This window comes from Electrophorus electricus, chromosome 6 (genome assembly GCF_041902795.1).
Source record: "Electrophorus electricus isolate QZ-2024a chromosome 6, ASM4190279v1, whole genome shotgun sequence".
Classification (NCBI taxonomy): domain Eukaryota; kingdom Metazoa; phylum Chordata; class Actinopteri; order Gymnotiformes; family Gymnotidae; genus Electrophorus; species Electrophorus electricus.
The window spans coordinates 17,399,170-17,417,472 of NC_137502.1; the positions used below are offsets into that span (position 1 = coordinate 17,399,170).

Genomic DNA, 18,303 nt, shown 5'->3' on the forward strand with positions numbered 1-18,303 from the left:
TAAAAGGTTTCCGTGACCCACTACAATCACGGGGATAAAAAGTAGATCCATAACCATAACCTGGCCATTGTAAGACATTATCTGGATTGTTGAGCCGAACTGCACGACACAAACATCAGCGCCGCGAGAATTTACTGTGGGCACTAAATTTCCCATAAAGCTACAGCCTATTTCCAAACGCTTGAACCTAATGCTTCCAGTCTAGCTTCTTTCAATTTATCTGTTCTCTATACAAAGCAGTAGAAACAGACATATGCAGGTATTTAAAATCAAGTCAGCGACATAGCAAACAAGGTAGTAATAACAAATATGTTAAGGCTAGCCATTTATAAACATATAACCTACCAACACCACATATTAGTTTACTAAAGCAAATGCTTTATTTATATGAACAAAAGGAGCATTGCTAACTAGTTACCACAAGCTTGTAAACTGAGCATTATGAGCTTATATAACAGTAAAGTACTCATTTTGCAAACTTGTGACATCTAGTTAGCATTAACTGAAGATGCAAAAATCACATAATTCATATTTTATGTCTCATTCTCAGGCAAAGGAGCAACAGAATAGAGAATAGGAGTTGGCACAGTTCTGCCCCTGCTGCTGACTGGCAAGCCAAGGTGTCGCTGTTATTTATTTTGCCCTCATAAATAAAGCGGCCACATCCAGCCACAGACTTGGTTCCACGCCTATTAGCTATGTCTCTCCTGCTGGCAACTGGCAATGAACTGGACTCCACGAAGCCCTAAGCAGTGTGGACTGCACCCTGGTGCAAGAGGACATAAATAGTTGGTAATTAGATCTTACTATTTCCCCAGGAAACAATAAGCCCAGTTATTGAAGGTTTGACCTAATCAAGCACCCACTGCTATTATAAAAATGCCTGCGGAAGGGCAGAGAGGCATGCAGTGGTGCAGCTGGAGCCAGTCTGGGAACTGGACAGCTGAATTTCCCTAATTAAATCAGTCTTATGCTTCAGTCCTAAGCTTGAATACATCCCAGATCTTTTGTTCAAACCATTTAATCAACACCTTACTTGGCCGATGGAGACTCACTTTGAAATATTAAGGCTGTGTTTGACTTTAGGCTACAAGAGTTCAGTAATCAACACAGGTTTCGTGTATGGAGGTTAGGCTACTGTTTTTTACTGTTACTGTTAGGCTAGTGTCTTTTGAAGATGTGGTTGTAATTCTGTTGCTTTAATAAGCTCTTTATTATATTTTGCATCAATAAAATAAAAGGCCTCTAGCAAGGACAGCTATTAAATCTATTCTTGCCAAAAACACTCATCTAAACAATTGAACTTCATGTATTTATGAATTGGTCTGTTTGTCCAGGTTGGAGACATTGTGTGCATTAACTGCAGAAGCAATCATGGAGAAGTACAAAAGCTCTCATCTGACTACTATTTTATACTGAGAACTTATACTAAGTGAAATACTTACACTAATGAGAGCTGAATGTGTAAAACCGTGTGTGTGTGTGTGATGGGTCCCCTAGCTGAAAGAAACCTAGCCCACATCTGCCATAACACCACAAGTACAGACTAATTCAGAACCAGAGTTCATTTGTATTCACCTGAGGCCGAAACGTTCAGATCTGTAATCAAAGAGTGAGAGGGAGGGTTCACTTTTCCAGCAGGTGCCCACATTTTCTGCCACTCTCTTACTAAGCTGCGCAGCCCTGGAAGGACGCATGCTCGAAATTGTTCCAGTGGCCAGCCCCAACACTCCAGCTGGAAGAGCATGTACTGCACCCCCTGCCGGAGGACCACAGGGGTTTGTGGTCCACAGTGGGATGCCATCTTTCATATGTGCCACTTAATCTGCTGGACATCGAGTTTAAAAAGAAAAAAGAAAAAGCACAGTCCCATGGTAGCAGCACAGCCAGGCATGAGACAGGAAACAGAGAAGCCAGAGGAGAGGGAGATTCACCAAAGCACCCTCCCCTTCCACCCCCAGGACAGGAGAAGTCCATGAATCTGCCGGCTCATGCAGCACAGCCGTTCCATATGAAAGCAGGTCTGTGCTCAATGTACTAAAATTTCAGGACTATTAAATCCATTACGCTCTGCCATTACTGCACCTGATTCAAAATGCCATTTGTTAGTTTGGCTCCTCATGTAAGAGGTGATCAGATCTGACGCTAAATGAAACCTTCCCTGCTGTGGCCAAGGCAACTCAGAATCATTATGGGTGAGCACATTATGTTCACTGCTTGTTCTGTTTATCGGTGTTAACACACGTACACATCTCATCTCGTTCTATGCATGCACTGCACCTGTTCTAAAAGAGCTTTCCTTGCTTTCATTTCAGTTCAATTTTCCAGTTCTTCATCAGCCTTAGCCGTAATGGAAATGAGCTGACAGCATCGCATATTCGAACAGGAATGACAAGTGTGTAGGATTTCAATCATGAGGGTACTCTCCAAGCCAAATCTTAACAAACAGTGTCAACCTAATACAGCAGAAGACCCTTGTAGGACAGTCCAGAGGCCAGTAAACAGTCTATCTACTCTGAGCTGACATGATAAAAAATTTTTTTTGTTGTACTCAACACTGAGGGTGTAAGCGGAAGTTTGACAGGCTTGTTAGACTTGGTCAGCTTGGTTTCCCGCTCATCTAGATGCCCTTCACTCCGCGCAGCTGTGGCTCGCTCCGCCCCAGAGAAAGGACACGGGCCAAGAGTCCGCAAAGGCAAGGGGTCAGGTCATGCGTCATGTCAGTCCTCAAGCAGTCGGAGATGACGGTAATATAAGAGGAAAGGGAGAGATGCCAGGCATTTGGCCACGGCCCCCGCCCCCATCTGCTGCCCCCGAGCCCCACCACCCTATCCCTCCTGCTGCCTCCTCGCACCCCCACCCATGCTGCTTTGCGGAGGACCGGGGCTAGCAGTGACCTTTTCATAGGCAAAATAGACACTATTTCTGACAGGGGCAGCTTCAAACACACACCATGGGAAAAAGTGAAGAGAGAGAAACAGAGAACGGGAAAGAAAGAGCGAGAGAGAGATAAAGAGAGCAAGAGAGATACCCAGAGTAGAAAGCTGAGCTCTGCGAGGGAAGCGTGGTGTGAGAGAAATATGAAGCGAGCAGCAGGCGGACAAGCGTGAAAATCAGCGGCGCTCAGGGCTTGGCGTGCTGTGCCAGGTCCTGCGCGGACGACTGAGGCCGGGTGAGTGAAGCTTGTGTTCCCTGACGGCACTGTCACAGCCTGTCCGCCAGCCGGAGATCGTCTGCTCCCGTTACGTAACCCAAACGAGCTCAGGCCTCAGCACTCCACTGTGCTCCCACTGATCCCCACTCAGAGAAATGGAGAGGAGAAGAAAGGATGGAAATACAGAGACAGAAGAGAGGAGGGGAGAAGAAGATCAAAGAAAGAGTCTGAACCGCCATATATGTGAAAGTTCTGCATCAGTACTGGGGTATGTGCTAATGTGTGTACAAAGTAACAGTTTTTTTTGGGGGGGGGGGGTTTAGGGAACGATTTTAATTTAGGGGGATTTATTAAGATGGTAAGAGGTGGCTGCAGAAAGAGGGGGAGCTTGGTGTTAGTCTATCAGTGTCTCTTAGAGAGTGAGGCTTCTACGTACCTGACACCCCCGACCGCCAAACATGTCACTCCGCATCTCTGGCTGCCTAGTCAAAGACAGACTCTATCACAAGGGCCGAAACATACATATCACCAAGTTATTACAACATCGCACTCTAACTGAGATGGTTAGAAGCTCTGTTCAATCACACTGAATCAGATTCTTCTCATGCTGTGATGGCAGGTTTACTGAAATAAAAAATATGGCACTACATTTATCTTCCTTCACTTCCTTACTGCACCCTTCCTTATCCATATGCCATCGCACCTCACTGTAGCGTTTTAAGACAGCAGGGTTGTCAGAAGTGAGTGCACAAAGAACAAGCCACACGCAGCTCACCGTGGCTCCATCCGCCATAAAACCTTTTCTTGTGTCCGCTGCCATCTAGAGGCACAGGACTGAAGATGTCCTAAATCTTGTCCGGGGTCTTTAGAATCATCACTCTCTCGGTGCCTGCTGTAAGGAGTTTAGACTGCCTCCACCACCTCCACCCACTCCCTCCAACCCACACAAGCTGGTTTTCACTGGATTTCAAAACATCGAGCCCATAACTCCTTATCCGGACCGCTTGTTAAGAACAATCAGTATGTGATTGATCCCGTTCTCCTCACAGATGCCAGGAGGAGCATATGATGGGTTTTTTTTTCCTCTTCAGCTTTACCTGAGGTTTGATCCGGAAGTCGAGACTCTCTTTCCCAATCTGAGTGCAGCATTAAGATAAGGGCGGGCCCTATCCCAGCTGCTCTGTCCCTGCTGCCAGGTGATAAGGCATATTCACTGTGGCCATTCCAGCCACCCCTGTGCACATCTAAATGCTGTGCTCAAACCCACTCCAAATCCCAGGGACCAGCATGATCCACCCCTAGTCAGGGATAAGGAAAAAGGTGACGGCTTCCAGAAGGAAATGGACATTCCTCCCCAATGGGTGTGTTTGCTGCAGCATCAACTTTTCATTCTGATGACCAGCTTGATTACTATTCATTTTGTTAAGTTGCTTTAGTGTCATGATAAAGCTGAATAATTCGTTCATACTGTCACACCTACTGAGGAGGGCAGCATTTCTGCCCATCCGAAGTACCCCCCCCCCCCCCCCCAACCAAATCTGTCTTTTTAGCCATCAACTCTGGTTAATTCATCAATCAGGGGCTATGTATTAACACTACCTTGACGGCAGAGTTAAGTTTTTTGCCGATACTCATAGTTGGCAGCTCTGAGCGTTTCTGATGTCTGCATTCGTCTGCCTTTTGACCCCACTTTTGTCTAATCAACACAAGCTTGGATTATCCTCTTTGTTTGCCTGGCTACACTTTAATTACTGGTATTGTTGACCCATGCTTGTTTCTTGGATTATCGCTGTCAGATTTGAGTTCTGGATTTGTGTACTTCTCATTAAAGACTCCGCACCTGGGTTCCACACAGTTTGTCTGGTTTTATGTTTGTCACACATACTTTGGAATTCAAATGAAAAGTGATGTATAAATAAAAATATTATTATTGTTATTATTATTACTATTATTCAAGCCAGATGGCTTAACAGTCAATATTTATACTGTCTAACAGAATGCAGCCTAGTGTCAACACTACAGTGCATCATTGTAACCTTCTTAGAATAATCTTTTCAAATCCCTCATTATAAATGGATGTGCAGATTTACCTTAGCAGACCGTTTTGTGGAGTCAGCGGAAACTGCAGCCCCGCCCATCTTTGATGTGCCACTGGATTCCTCCAGTAAGGGTATGAGTCAATGTATTCATTCTCCCCCTTCGGTAAATAACCCAATGCTTAGTTAACCATTACTCACTCAACAAGGCAGCAAGACAGACATTGTGCCACACCGCAAACAACTGCAGTTCATTTTCGCCTGATTCTACCCAAAACATCTAACAATAATCACGCCTCCATTTTTCTCTCTTAATGCGTAAGTATGAAACTTGTCATGTCTCGTCTAGCCAGCTGCTGCCACCATGTGGACGAGGAGGGTATGAGCGGGCCACTGAGCGTGGCCCTGGTCGAACAGATCTGGACACGCACGGCACTTTCTCTTTAAATGCCTGCCGATTAGACGTGGGCTTAAAGCGCTTTAATTTCATGGAAGAACACACAGAAAGGGCAGGAGATGAGTAGACTGACAAAGGCAGGCTGTGCATTATTAAATCCAAAGCAGAAGAGTTAAACAAAAAGTAAAGGAGGGAGAGAGAGAACAGAAAGAGAAGGGAGGGACTGCATAGAAGTGTGGCAAGAATGCTAGAGAAAAAAGAATGTACTGCACCAGACAACATAACCAGCAACCCAGAAAAAAAAACTCACAGCGACAAACTCACTCCACTCTTGCTCATGTGCACGTGTCTCTGCCGATTACATGCGGCTCTGCGGTAACTCCACCTGCTCGCCAGCGGACGCGTGGTCCGGGAGAGGCAATCGGGGATGTTTGTATGCGCTACCCGTCCCATGGCCCACTGCACAGCTCACACACAAGGCAGGATATTGGAGAGGAAACCATATCGGTTTCCCAGGGCAGCATTCCGGGGAGTTTTTCCAACAAGGGTGGGGTAGGTCGCAGCATTTCTGAATGATTTAGTAGCCAAAATGTCCCGAAGCCGATGGAGTAATATACCTTCACTAATACATCACGGTTGCGTACAGCTACAGAGTGGAAGGGCTGCTCTCTAGTATTGCTTTTATACTGGTTACAAACCAATGCCAGTTTGGATTATACCAGTTATTGTTATCTTTGATAGGATAAACAGCAGGCGTATGGTTGTAATGAGCAAAGCAATCCTAACTGGTTCTAGTTATCTACCATAGTTCTCATCACTATGTTACATTTACAACATTTGGCAGATGTTCTTACCCAGAACAACTTGCATATTTATCTTATGACAGCATATGTGCTCCCAGGAAATGGACAGTATGACCTCGGTGTTGCTAGCATCTTGATCCACCTGTTCTACCAGGTGAGCACTAGAATCAGCTCAAATAGGGGCTTGGGATACCAACAGTTGTATTTAAAAAGGTCCCGCTTTGTGGAGCAGAGCCTCAGCTCCACCCTTTTGGGACTGGGTGGGTATATCCAGTGTCTCCACTATGCTTGGTGCCTGACACGAAATGGATGGAGTCTGATACCCATTGTGGCCTCAAGTTACCTGTCTTTAGCTGATCCTGCCTAACAACATCTTCTGTAGCCTGCGTAATGATACCCTCTGTCTATCCTAATAACATTTTTTCAAAACTGGTCAAAGTAATTATAGATTACTTGCCTGTGGGTCTGTGACTGTGAATATCTGAAATTATGGTCAGGCATGAACCAGTGACCTTGAACGATCTTGACTCATGAGGATCGCTGCAGTAGCCCCTTAATAATACACACACACACACACACACACACACACACACACACACACACTATCAATATTAGATCATAGGACAGGTAGTCATCACCATTATTCTATGTGTCTCAAGCCCGGTCCTAGCCGTCAGGATGATGAAAATGCTTAGTTCAGTGTGTGTGTTTGTGTGTGTGTGTGTGTGTGTGTGAGTGCATGTGTGTGCATGTGTGTGCGTGCGTGCGTGTGTGCGTGTGTGTGTGTGTGTGCGTGTGTGATGCCTGTGGATGCTGCAGTCTCACCTTCCTCCCTTACATTAACCTTAATAAAAGCACAATGGACAGCTGTCAGAAGAGGAAGGAAGAATGAAGGGAAGGGAAAATGATAAACAGAAAGAAAAGAGGAAATATGAGTGTGTGAGAGAGAATGAAAAAAAGAATAGGAGATGAAAGAGCAACAGTGGATGAAATGATGCTATTGAAGGTAGGTAGAAAATGTGTATGGTACACATGCTGACATGGCTTTGTGATTCATTAGCTTCCGAGGACATCGCAGATAAAAAGACCCAATCAAACGGATGAGCAGCAGGCCTTACAGTGCTTCCCAAGCGGTGCAAATAAAGCCTCTGTGCAAAAGTCATCCACAAACCCAAGGGAGAGGAGAAATGTGGATGTGTGTGCGTGTGTGCGTGTGTGCATACATGCGTGCGTGAGTGTGTGCGTGTGTGTGTGTGTGTGGTGGTCCATCCTGCCAGCCTAGCCAGCTTGCTGTAATGAGGGGCAGGTGGAAGCTGACCAAAGGGCTCCTTTATAGAGGGATCACATCATTAGAGACACATTTCCTCCAACCTCAGAGAGAGAGAGACAGACAGACAGAGACAGGCAGATATATAGAGAGAGTAGCAGACAGACAGAGAGAGAGAGCGACAGAGTAAGGGACAGAGACAGACTTTAATGAACTCATATATGTTTGGCACTGTGATATGTTATTCATTTACCTGCACTCTTCTTTACACTAATACTTTGTTTTATTGTTCCCTTTTTGGGGTGTTTCCATTAACATGTGTATTAAAATAAATAATGCTACCCTCACCTAGACCTAACCTTAACCATAATCATAATAACCTTAATGCATAAAAATCTTTTGTGGCAACACTTCCATACCACCACTGTTACATTTTACTGCAGCATTCAGTGTAGTGCAATAAGATGTCAATGCCTAACAAAGCATTCATACTGTTAATACGTACCCTATAATATGGACATTCAATCAAGGCCATTGACAGAAAAAGGTATATGGACCCTCAGTAAAAAATGTTTTCTGTAGTAAAATTTGCTACAGATTGTAATTGTAATTTGCGGTGGTCTGGAGATATTTTGACCCTTTCTTCTACTCAAACCTATATGACAGTTCTTCTCTTTGGGCCACTGTTGTTGATTTACCCTGGTATTCTGTGTCATTGTCATGGTGCATCATCCAACCTCCTTTTTTAGTTTTACATTGCAGCCAGGCACTGTGACATTCTGCTATATTTCCTCAAACAGCTTGGGATTCTTTGAAAGCTGCTGGAGCGCTGAGGTCACAGAGAAGTCCCACACCATCACACACTCCCCCTACTGTCCCCCGTCATATTATTGCCTGGCAGTTTGGTGTTGGTATGCAGTGTTTTCTGTTCTCCGGTAGTAGTTAGACATAATGTTCGAGTGGCATAATTTTAGCCAAAAGTTCAACTTTTGTCTCCAACAAAAGTCTTTAGACATATTCTTGGAGCCCTTTCCTGTCATAAGAGCTCTGCAAACTTTTCTGCTGAGGTTTTCTGAAATGTATTTTTGTTTGGCCATATTACATTTGAACAGAAACCCGTATTGATGAGCAATTAACCAAAATGTATGTGTATACATGTGAACATGTACGTGTGTGTGTGTGTGTGTGTGTGTGTGTGTGTGTGTGTGTGTGTGTTTTGATTGAAATTGACTGGAATACTTGGCTTCAATTACCCTCTTTTCAAGAAGGTCAATATCCTAGATCAAGGGTCTTAAACACAAATTACCTGAAGGCCACTGGTCAGGCAGTGTTTTCCAATAGGTTCCAGAGTAATAAACATAGTGGGCAGTGGGCAAAAGTAAATATCACGACTTAAAATTAAGTATATACCGATACACTAATTTAAGATCTAATTGTTCAGTGCTTGATAGCAGAAGTGTGGCACTGCTTCTGATCAGACAAATGAGTAACATTTGCTTTAAGGGAGTTTGCAGAGTACAACCATGTTTTGGAGATAGGCATCAGTCAGATCTGTGCTTTGATTTCTTAAAGTTCATAGTGGAGTTTATCCATACAGATATGTACTTCCAAAGAGACTTCCAAGTCTTGCTTGAACAACTTGGACATCTCTGGGAAGGTTGGGTGCAGCTCTCTAAGAAAGGGTCCAATAAAATCTGTTTTCCCTTGTGCCTCTCTAAATTTTGCTTTGAGGTCATTGTTCTACTGCAGATCATGTGAAGCATTATTGGGGCACTGTCCACATCAAAGGAAATCTCCAAATATCTGGAAAACGTCACTGTGAATTTTGAAGTTGAAAAATCATTGGTCAAACTCCTGTTGTATGTTTTCAATAGCAGCAACATATTCATCACTACTGAATGGGGAACCCCCTTTCCTGTGTGAGGAATTCAGATCTTGTGATCTGTCACCCATTTAGGCCCATCAGGCTCAAGAACATACAGCCTGCCTTCATTCTTGAATTCCTTGGCTGTATATGTCTCAACCTTTTTAGGTCTCCTCCTCTGCTCATCTGCTCACTTCTGTAAGGTAAAAGACATCACCATATGTTGCATTGATTTCCTCCAAAAAAGCACAGCATTGATGATGTAAGCCTCTCAAGCTGAAGTAATTAACACATTTCACCACAACTGACACAACATTGTCAAACTGTAAGCATTTAGAAATAAAGCAATGTGAAGCAATCACAGGATCTACATCCTCTTCCTCCAGTTTTCTCTCAATCACAGGATCTACATGCTCTTCCTCCAGCTTTCTCTCAGTCACAGGATTTACATCTCTTCTCTGAATCAATACCATCTTTTCTTTCTATCACTAATGGGACACCGTCCATTGTTTTTCCAACCAATTTATTCCAGAGCATGCCAGCACAGTTGATGATATCGCATTGGAACTCCTGGAAGATATCATTAGTTATAGTCTTTCAGCACACTAGACATACAAACAGCAGTTCTTCAGTCACCTCAAGTCAGTCATTTATTCCTCTGACAAATATAGCTAGTTGAGCATTTTTGTTCATATCTGTGCTCTCATTGAGTGCCAGTGAAAAGGTACAAAATCCTCATGCTTTCATGCACAGCTGATTATAAATGTCATCAGACCACTCACCATTTCACTTGGCCATTCACAGTCAGATTTAAGTTTCTGATTGAAGTGGCCTTTTCTGGGCAGACATGAGAAACCTGAAACATACAGTCTTTTAGGAACTGTCCTTCTGTAAACAACAATCCCTGCTTTCGCAATGAGCTTGCCTCAGATGCTGCTTCACTATTTGATTAGATTAGATTACATTAGACTAGATTCCTTTATTGTCAATGCACAGAGTACAATTAAATTGAGTAGCAGTCCTGACGGCTCACACACCAGCAACACACACACACACACACACACACACACACACACACACACACACATAGATACAGAGAGAGAGAGAGAGAGAGAGAGAGAGAGATTACAACAGTAGTGAGTAAACCCCTGTGCAATATCTCTTAAATGTCAAATGATTCAAAACTATATCAGCTGACCAAAGTTGACAAAGTATTTTGACAAAGTAGAAACTTAATGCAGCAAGTTTAACAAGTCAGAAAACCTGTAATCACTGAAATAAAATTGAGTACACCTTTGTTTTCCAGTTAGCCTAAAATGGTTATGTTAAATGACCACTGAACAGCAGAACTTCCTCAATCTTAAAGCTTTGGGCTGTGTCTATATGCCTGTCTGCATCATGATTCCACATGGGAAAAAAGTTGCCAGAGGTACTGAAAAACCTGACTGTGAAACTTCATAAAGGATACAGGATGATCTGACCAATTAAAACTCAGTTGCAGCAGTAACCAGGAGTTATACAACAAGCCATAGTACCACTAACAAAAACTATTGAGACTGTCTTCATGAAATGATATCACAGACAGTGGGCTAGTCACATAGTCTATCTCTGAAAAACAGAGGGCCAAGTGTTTGGCATAGGTGCTATCCAATGAGTTTCTGTGACAGCTCAGACAGCATGAAAGACATTGCGTAAAGGCAACCTCTATGGACGACGTAGAAGGAAAAAAAATCCTTGCTTGCTCATCGGCACAAAACTGCAAGAAAAAACTTTGCATGAAACATGAACATGGTAAAAAGCCTGATGAATATTGGGAGCACATTCTTTGGTCAGATGAAACCAAAATAAATTTGTTCAGACCAAATGGGTTCCAGCGTGTTTGGCATGTTTGGCCAGGACTACCACAGTGAACATACAGTCCTGATAATGATGCATGTAGGGAGAGTATGAGAATATGGTGTTGCATGAGGGCAAATATCATCAGACATTTATAGACGGTACCATGAATGCTGTCGATATACCAACATAGTGGCTGAGCAGATAACTCCCAGTTGCCAGAAGCTTGGCAGAAAAGGAACTTTCCAGTATGATAATAATCCAAAGCTCACTGCCAAAATCACACAAGGCTTTCTAAAAAAAAGGCAAAAGTGAAAACTATCACCTGCCCAAGTATGCCACCTGACTTGAATCTAATAAAACCTCTTTGAGGCATTTTAAAAACAAGGGTAGAGCAACACCACCCCTCCAGCAAGAAGCAGCTGAAAAATGGTCTCTGAAGAATGACAGAACATATCTCCAGAAATATGTGCAACCCTCGTATCCTCCATGCTGAGGATGATTGAGTCATCAAAAGTAAAGATGGACAAAGTATTGGCCTGTATTTTTAATATACAGTGCATCTGGAAAAAATTCACAGCGCCTCACTTTTTCCACATTTTGTTATGTTGCAGCCTTATTCTAAAATGGATTAAATTCATTTTTCCCTCATAATTCTACACACAATACCCCATAATGACAGTGAAAAAGGTTTGTTTGGAATTTTTGCAAATGTATTAAAAATAAAAAATAATAATTAAAAAAATCACATGTACATAAGTATTCACAGCCTTTTCTCAATACCTTGTTGAAGCACCTTTGGCAGCAATTACAGCCTCAAGTCTTTTTGATTATGATGCTACAAGCTTGGCACACCTATTTTTGAGTTTCTCCCATTCTTCTTTGCAGAACCTCTCAAGCTCCATCAGGTTGGATGGTGAGCGTCGGGACACAGCCATTTTCAGATCTCTCCAAAGATGTTCAATCGGGTTCAAGTCTGGGCTCGGCCTAGGCCACTCAAGAACATTCACAGAGTTATCCTGAAGCCACTCCTTTGTTATCTTAGCTTAGGGTCGTTGTCCTGTTGGAAGATGAACCTTTGCCCCAGTCTGAGCACTCTGGAGCAGGTTTTCTTTGAGGATGTCGCTGTACATTGCTGCATTCATCTTTCCCTTGACCCTGACTAGTCTCACAGTTCCTGCTGCCGAAAAACAACTCAACTGCATGATGCAGCCACCACCATGCTTCACTGTAGGGATGGTATTGGCCAGGTGATGAGTGGTGCCTGGTTTCCTTCAGACATGACGCTTGGCATTCAGGCCAAAGAGTTCAATCTTTGTTTCATCAGACCAGAGAATTTTTTTTCTTATGGTCCAAGAGTCCTTCAGGTGCCTTTTGGGAAACTCCAAGCACACTGTGTTGTTCCTTTTACTGAGGAGTGGCTTCCGTCTGGCCACTCTATAATACATGCCCGATTGGTGGAGTGCTGCAGAAATGGTTGTCCTTCTGGAAGGTTCTCCTCTCTCCACAGAGCAATGCTGAAGCTCTGTCAGAGTGAGCCTTGGGTTCTTGATCATCTCCCTGACTAAGGCCCTTGTACCCCGATCACTCAGATTGGCCAGGCAGCCAGCTCTAGGAAGAGTCCTGATGGACTTCCATTTACGGATGATGGAGGCCACTGTGCTTATTGGGACCTTCAATGCTACAGAACTTTTTCTGTACCCTTCCCCCGATCTGTGCTTCGATACAATCCTGTCTTGGAGGTCTACAGACAATTCCTTGGACTTCATGGCTTGGTTGTGCTCTACAGGGTGGGTAAATATTGCATTTTGTCTTTGTGAGAGCTCCAAGGCATAACTTTGTGGCCCCAGAAATACCGAATCTGCCACTGTATGTGGCAAGGCATGTCATACAGTCACTGACTTCAAACTACCCAGTACTGTGCCCCCTACCAACTGTGCCTCACTCCCCTACAAGCTCAACCACTTATATGCTCACTTTAGCAGGGAAAACACAGTGGCCTTCTTCCAAACACACTATATTGCCAAAAGTATTCGCTCGTATGCCTCGCATGCTTATGAACTTGAGTGACATCCAAATCTCGATCCATAGGGTTTAATATGTCGGCTCACCCATTGCAGCTATAACAGCTTCAACTCTTCTGGGAAGGCTTTCCACAAGGTTTAGGAGTGTGTTTATGGAAATCTTTGACCATTCTTCCAGAAGTACATTGAGGTCAGACACTGATATTGGATGAGAAGGCCTGGTTTGCAGTCTCCACTCTAATTCATCCCAAAGTTGTTCTATCAGGTTGAGGTCAGGACTCTGTGCAGGCTAGTCAAGTTCTTCCACACTAAATTCACTCATCTATATCTTTACCTTGTTTTGTGCACTGGTGCACAGTCATGTTAAAACAGGAAGGGGCCATCCCAAAACTGTTCCCACAAAGTTAGGAGCATGAACTTGTTCAAAATCTCTTGGTATGCCAAAGCATTAACAGTTCCTTTCACTGGAACTAAGGGGCAGAGCCCAACTCCTGAAAAACAACCCCACACCATAATACCCCCTCCACCAAACATTACACTTGGCACAATGCAGTCGGACAAGTATCGTTTTCCTGGCAACCACCAAAGCCAGACTCGTCCACTGGATTGCCAGATGGAGAAGCATGATTCATCACTCCAGAGAACATGTCTCCACTGCTATAAAGTGGAGCACTCCAGTGCCACTGTCCAGTGGCAGTGTGCTTTGTGCACTTTGCATTGTGCTTGGTGATGTAAGGTTTGGATGCAGCTACTGAGCCATGGAAACCCATTCCATGAAGCCCTTTACGCACTGTTCATGAGCTAATCTGAAGGCCACATGAAGTTTGGAAGTCTTTAGCGATTGACTCTGCAGAAATTTGGCGACCTCTGCACACTATGTGTCTCAACATCTGCTGACCCCATTCTGTCTTTACGTGGCCAACCACTTTGTGACTGAGTTGCTGTCATCCCCAATCACTTCCACTTTGTTATAATACCACTGACAGTTGACTGTGGCATATTTATTAGCAAGGAAATTTCACAACTGGACTTGTTGCACAGGTGGCATCCTATCACAGTACCACACTGGAATTCACTGACCTCCTGAGAGCAACCCATTCTTTCACAATTGTTTGTAGAAGTAGTCTGCATGCCTAGGTGCTTGCTTTTATATAGATGTGGCCATGGAAGTGATTGGAACACATGAATTTAATGTTTTGGATGGGTGAGTGAATACTTTTGGCAATATAGTGTGCCATCTGATGAATAGCCACTTACACTCTCCACCACAGATGTCTGCGACACTCTAAGCAAGGTGAATGTACAGAAGACAGCTAGCCCTGAAGGAGTACCTGGCTACCTGGCAGTGCGCTTAGAATCTGCACTAAGCAGTTGACCAGGGTCTTCATGCCACAGGCGCAATCTGTCGCTGGCGCAAGTAGTTGTCCCAACTATCTTCAAGACCACCACCATTGTGCCAAAGCTAATATGTTCGACTGCTTCAGCCCTGAATGACTGTCCTGTCACACTCACCCACATCATCTCCAAGTGCTTCGAAAGACTTGTTCTTTCTCACTTGGAATTGTGTCTGTATATAGCACTGAACCCACAGCTATCACTGCAACAGGTCAGCAGAGGATTCCATATCTACGGTGCTACACACTGTATCGACCCACCTGGAAGTCACAACTCATATGTCAGAATGCTGTTCATTGACTTCAGTTCAGCATTTAACACAGTCATCCCCTCCAAGCTTAGTCAGCTTGGTATCAGCAGAGTGACTGACAGACCTCAGCAGTGTGACTGACAGACATCTCCTTCTTCATCCATGACTGTGTTCCTGTTTAAGCCTCTAACTCCATAATCAAAAATGCAGAAGACTTCACAGTGATAGGTTTGATCAGAGGTGATGATCCCCTACAGGGATGAGGCGCATCTCCTGGCTGCATGGTGTCATGACAACCTGGCACTCAACACTCAGAAAACCAAAGAGATTGTCGTGGACTTTAGGTGGGTTAAAAGCCAGACACACAGCCCATTCTACATCAACGGAGCTTTAGTAGAGCGTGTGTCTAGCTTCAAGCACATTGGCATCTACATCTCACATGATCTCACCTGGTCCCTAAACTCCTCAACCATAGTCAAAAAGCTGCAACAGACTCTTTACTTCCTACGGAGCCTCAAGAAAGCTCATCTCTGTCCAGGAATGCTGGTGGATTTTTACTGCTGTACCACTGAGAGCGTACTCACAAATTGCATCTCAGTGTGGAATGGCAACCCACCACTGAGAACATTTATCATAAGTGCTGCTTGGGCATGGCAAGAAACACCATCAAGGACATTTCTCATCCTAACCATGGACTTTTCACCCTCTATCTGGCAGCTGTTATAAGAGCCTCCACTCCCACACCATGAGGCTGTGACCCTGCTGAACTCCACATCGCCACTTAACTGCATCATTGCATTCATTGCACTGTTACTATCTTTTATGTCCTAGTATCATTGCACTATTCATACTTGCACTGATTTTTACTGCACTATTCATATCTGCAGTTATTGAAAATACTATATATAAACCCACTGTACATTATTTTTATTCTGCATACTTATCAGTTTACATTTTACTCTCTCCACTTCTTCTCTACATATGTATAGTACACTTGAAACACCTATATTTTTCTACTAGTCCACCACTCTTAATTGTGCGTATTGTAGCCAGGGATACCTTCTTGCACTTTAAATCTAAATAATATAGTATTTTTGCACTTCTGGTTAGGTGCTAATTGCATTTCATTGGCTCTGCACCTGTACTCTGCACAATGACAATAAAGTTTAATCTAATCTAATAGTAATGCAATGAGTAATGCAATTACTGTAAAGTGATCCAATTTTGATTCATTTGACATTTAAGTAATATTGCACAGGGATGTATACATTCTGTTGTGTGTATATATATATATATATATATATATATATATATATACACATGAATGAAAAATATAAAAAATCGATCTGTGAAAACAGTGCTACTGCAGTGACAGATCAACCTCTCTGCATCTCCTTTTCCTCATACCTTGCATACTGATCTGCATGTTTAGAGGTGTAATGGTGCTTAAGATTGTATTCCTTAAGGATGGGTACTTTCTGCTTGCCTATCACCTCTCTTGAAACTACCTATGCTCCAAGTCAACTTTTCATTTATGTTTCAAGAGATTTAAAAGAGACATTTTGTACACAAACAGTATTTTGCTGTGAATGGCGAGCTACCACAAGTGTGTAGCAGGAGATGTACTTCATGCAGGCAGGGTTTATTTACAGCCAACTTGTTGCCTAGTTACGGGAGTGTTTGGTGAAAATCACTGGGTAATTGGGGAAAAGAAATTATGAAAAGTAAGTGATTGCATTAGAACTAGAACCAAAATACAGCAAATTTTAATTTACAATAGATAAATAATAAAATTGACTTGCAGGCTGGATTTAAGCCTAATTTTGTCACAAGTGTTTTAGTATTTCATTAAGGTCATTTATTTAAAGGGTTAACACGTGGTTATGTGTGAAGCACTATATGCATGTGTTTGTCTCAGAAAAACATGAGATGGTGGAGTGAGTCCTTCTCCCTGTGCCTCCCTGTGCCTACCTGCAACCTCCGGTCTCTGAGAGGAACCCCATGGTCACAAACCTCCCACAAAACGAGGGCATTTCTCAGCCTCATGCCAAACTCAGGAACTCAAGCTATTGGACCTGTTTCTCTTCCAATACCGCCATTTATGACTTAATTCTCACCATGGCTATTAATCGCTGTCAGTGAAAGATGGTGACGCCCTTCACCGTCGTCCTGTTCCTGCCTCGCTCCCACCATTGTGTAAGCACTTCCCTTACTGGTGCGCAGCGATTCGCTTGGACGCTGTTTTTACTGTCACCTACGTCCCCGAGCCTCTCGTGTTGAGATGAGTGAAGGAGCATACTTGACATCTCTTCCTTCTCCTGCACTGGAGCCTCCCCAACAAGATCCTCTTCAGATCCAATTTGCTTCCAGACTGTTTATCTCACCATATCACCGCCTACCACATAGAGAGCCTGCCTTTATCCCGACCAGTAAAGAGACAGAGAGAGGAGCGGGGAGAAAATGCCTGAAGAGGGAGAGGAAAAGCTCTCAGATCTTGTTACCTCCTCTCAGCAGTGGTAAAGACAAGAGGGGGGAAATACATATCTCTCCTGATAGCTCTCTAATGGGCTCTCTTTTCTCTTTGTTTCTCATCTGTCATTCCACTTCCGCTCAGTGAAAGTGTGTCTTGACAGTGCCTTGCAAACTTCTCGAGCCCCAGGCCCCCGAGATGTGACTTTTCAAACATATACATTGCAGCAGATTCTCTTTGTGTGTATATGTGTGTGTGCACATGTGAGTATTTGTGTACACATGTGAGTAAATCCCCCTGTCAGATCTTTATCCAACTGAGGAAGATGCAAAGATAATTTAGGCAGCACAGATACCAGACTGACTCTCTCCCTCTCCACGCAGCATCTCCCAAACATCCACTTTGAGACAGTTTTTTATGGGACAAAAGCAACACACATAGAGAAACATGCACAGAGACACATATACACACACTGTAATTGATGTGCTAGACAAGGTGCTCCATAGCCTGTTTTTTTTTTTTTTTTATAAAAACTCCATTTAAGTGTTTAATCATAATCAAACTGCAATTAAAACACATTAAACTAATAGACCAATGCAAATATTTTTTCTCTACTCAAGTAAAGTGAGAACGGTGACTTTAATGTGGTTTCTAAATGCACCAAAAGCGCTTAAAAACCAATTCAGAAGATTCATGCCAAAAATGGAGCATGAACATTAAACCTGAAAGCCTTTACCTTGTAATCATGTATTCACTCTAATTCTCTGTTTATGTCCTCCTAAAACACCCTCCTCGGCACGTGTCGCC

General features: G+C 43.4%; 1 pseudogene; it reads right to left on the reverse strand.

Moving 5' to 3' along the window:
• Positions 1-12,398: 12,398 nt before the first annotated feature.
• On the reverse strand, positions 12,399-13,126 carry LOC145658480 (uncharacterized; annotated as a pseudogene).
• Positions 13,127-18,303: the final 5,177 nt, after the last annotated feature.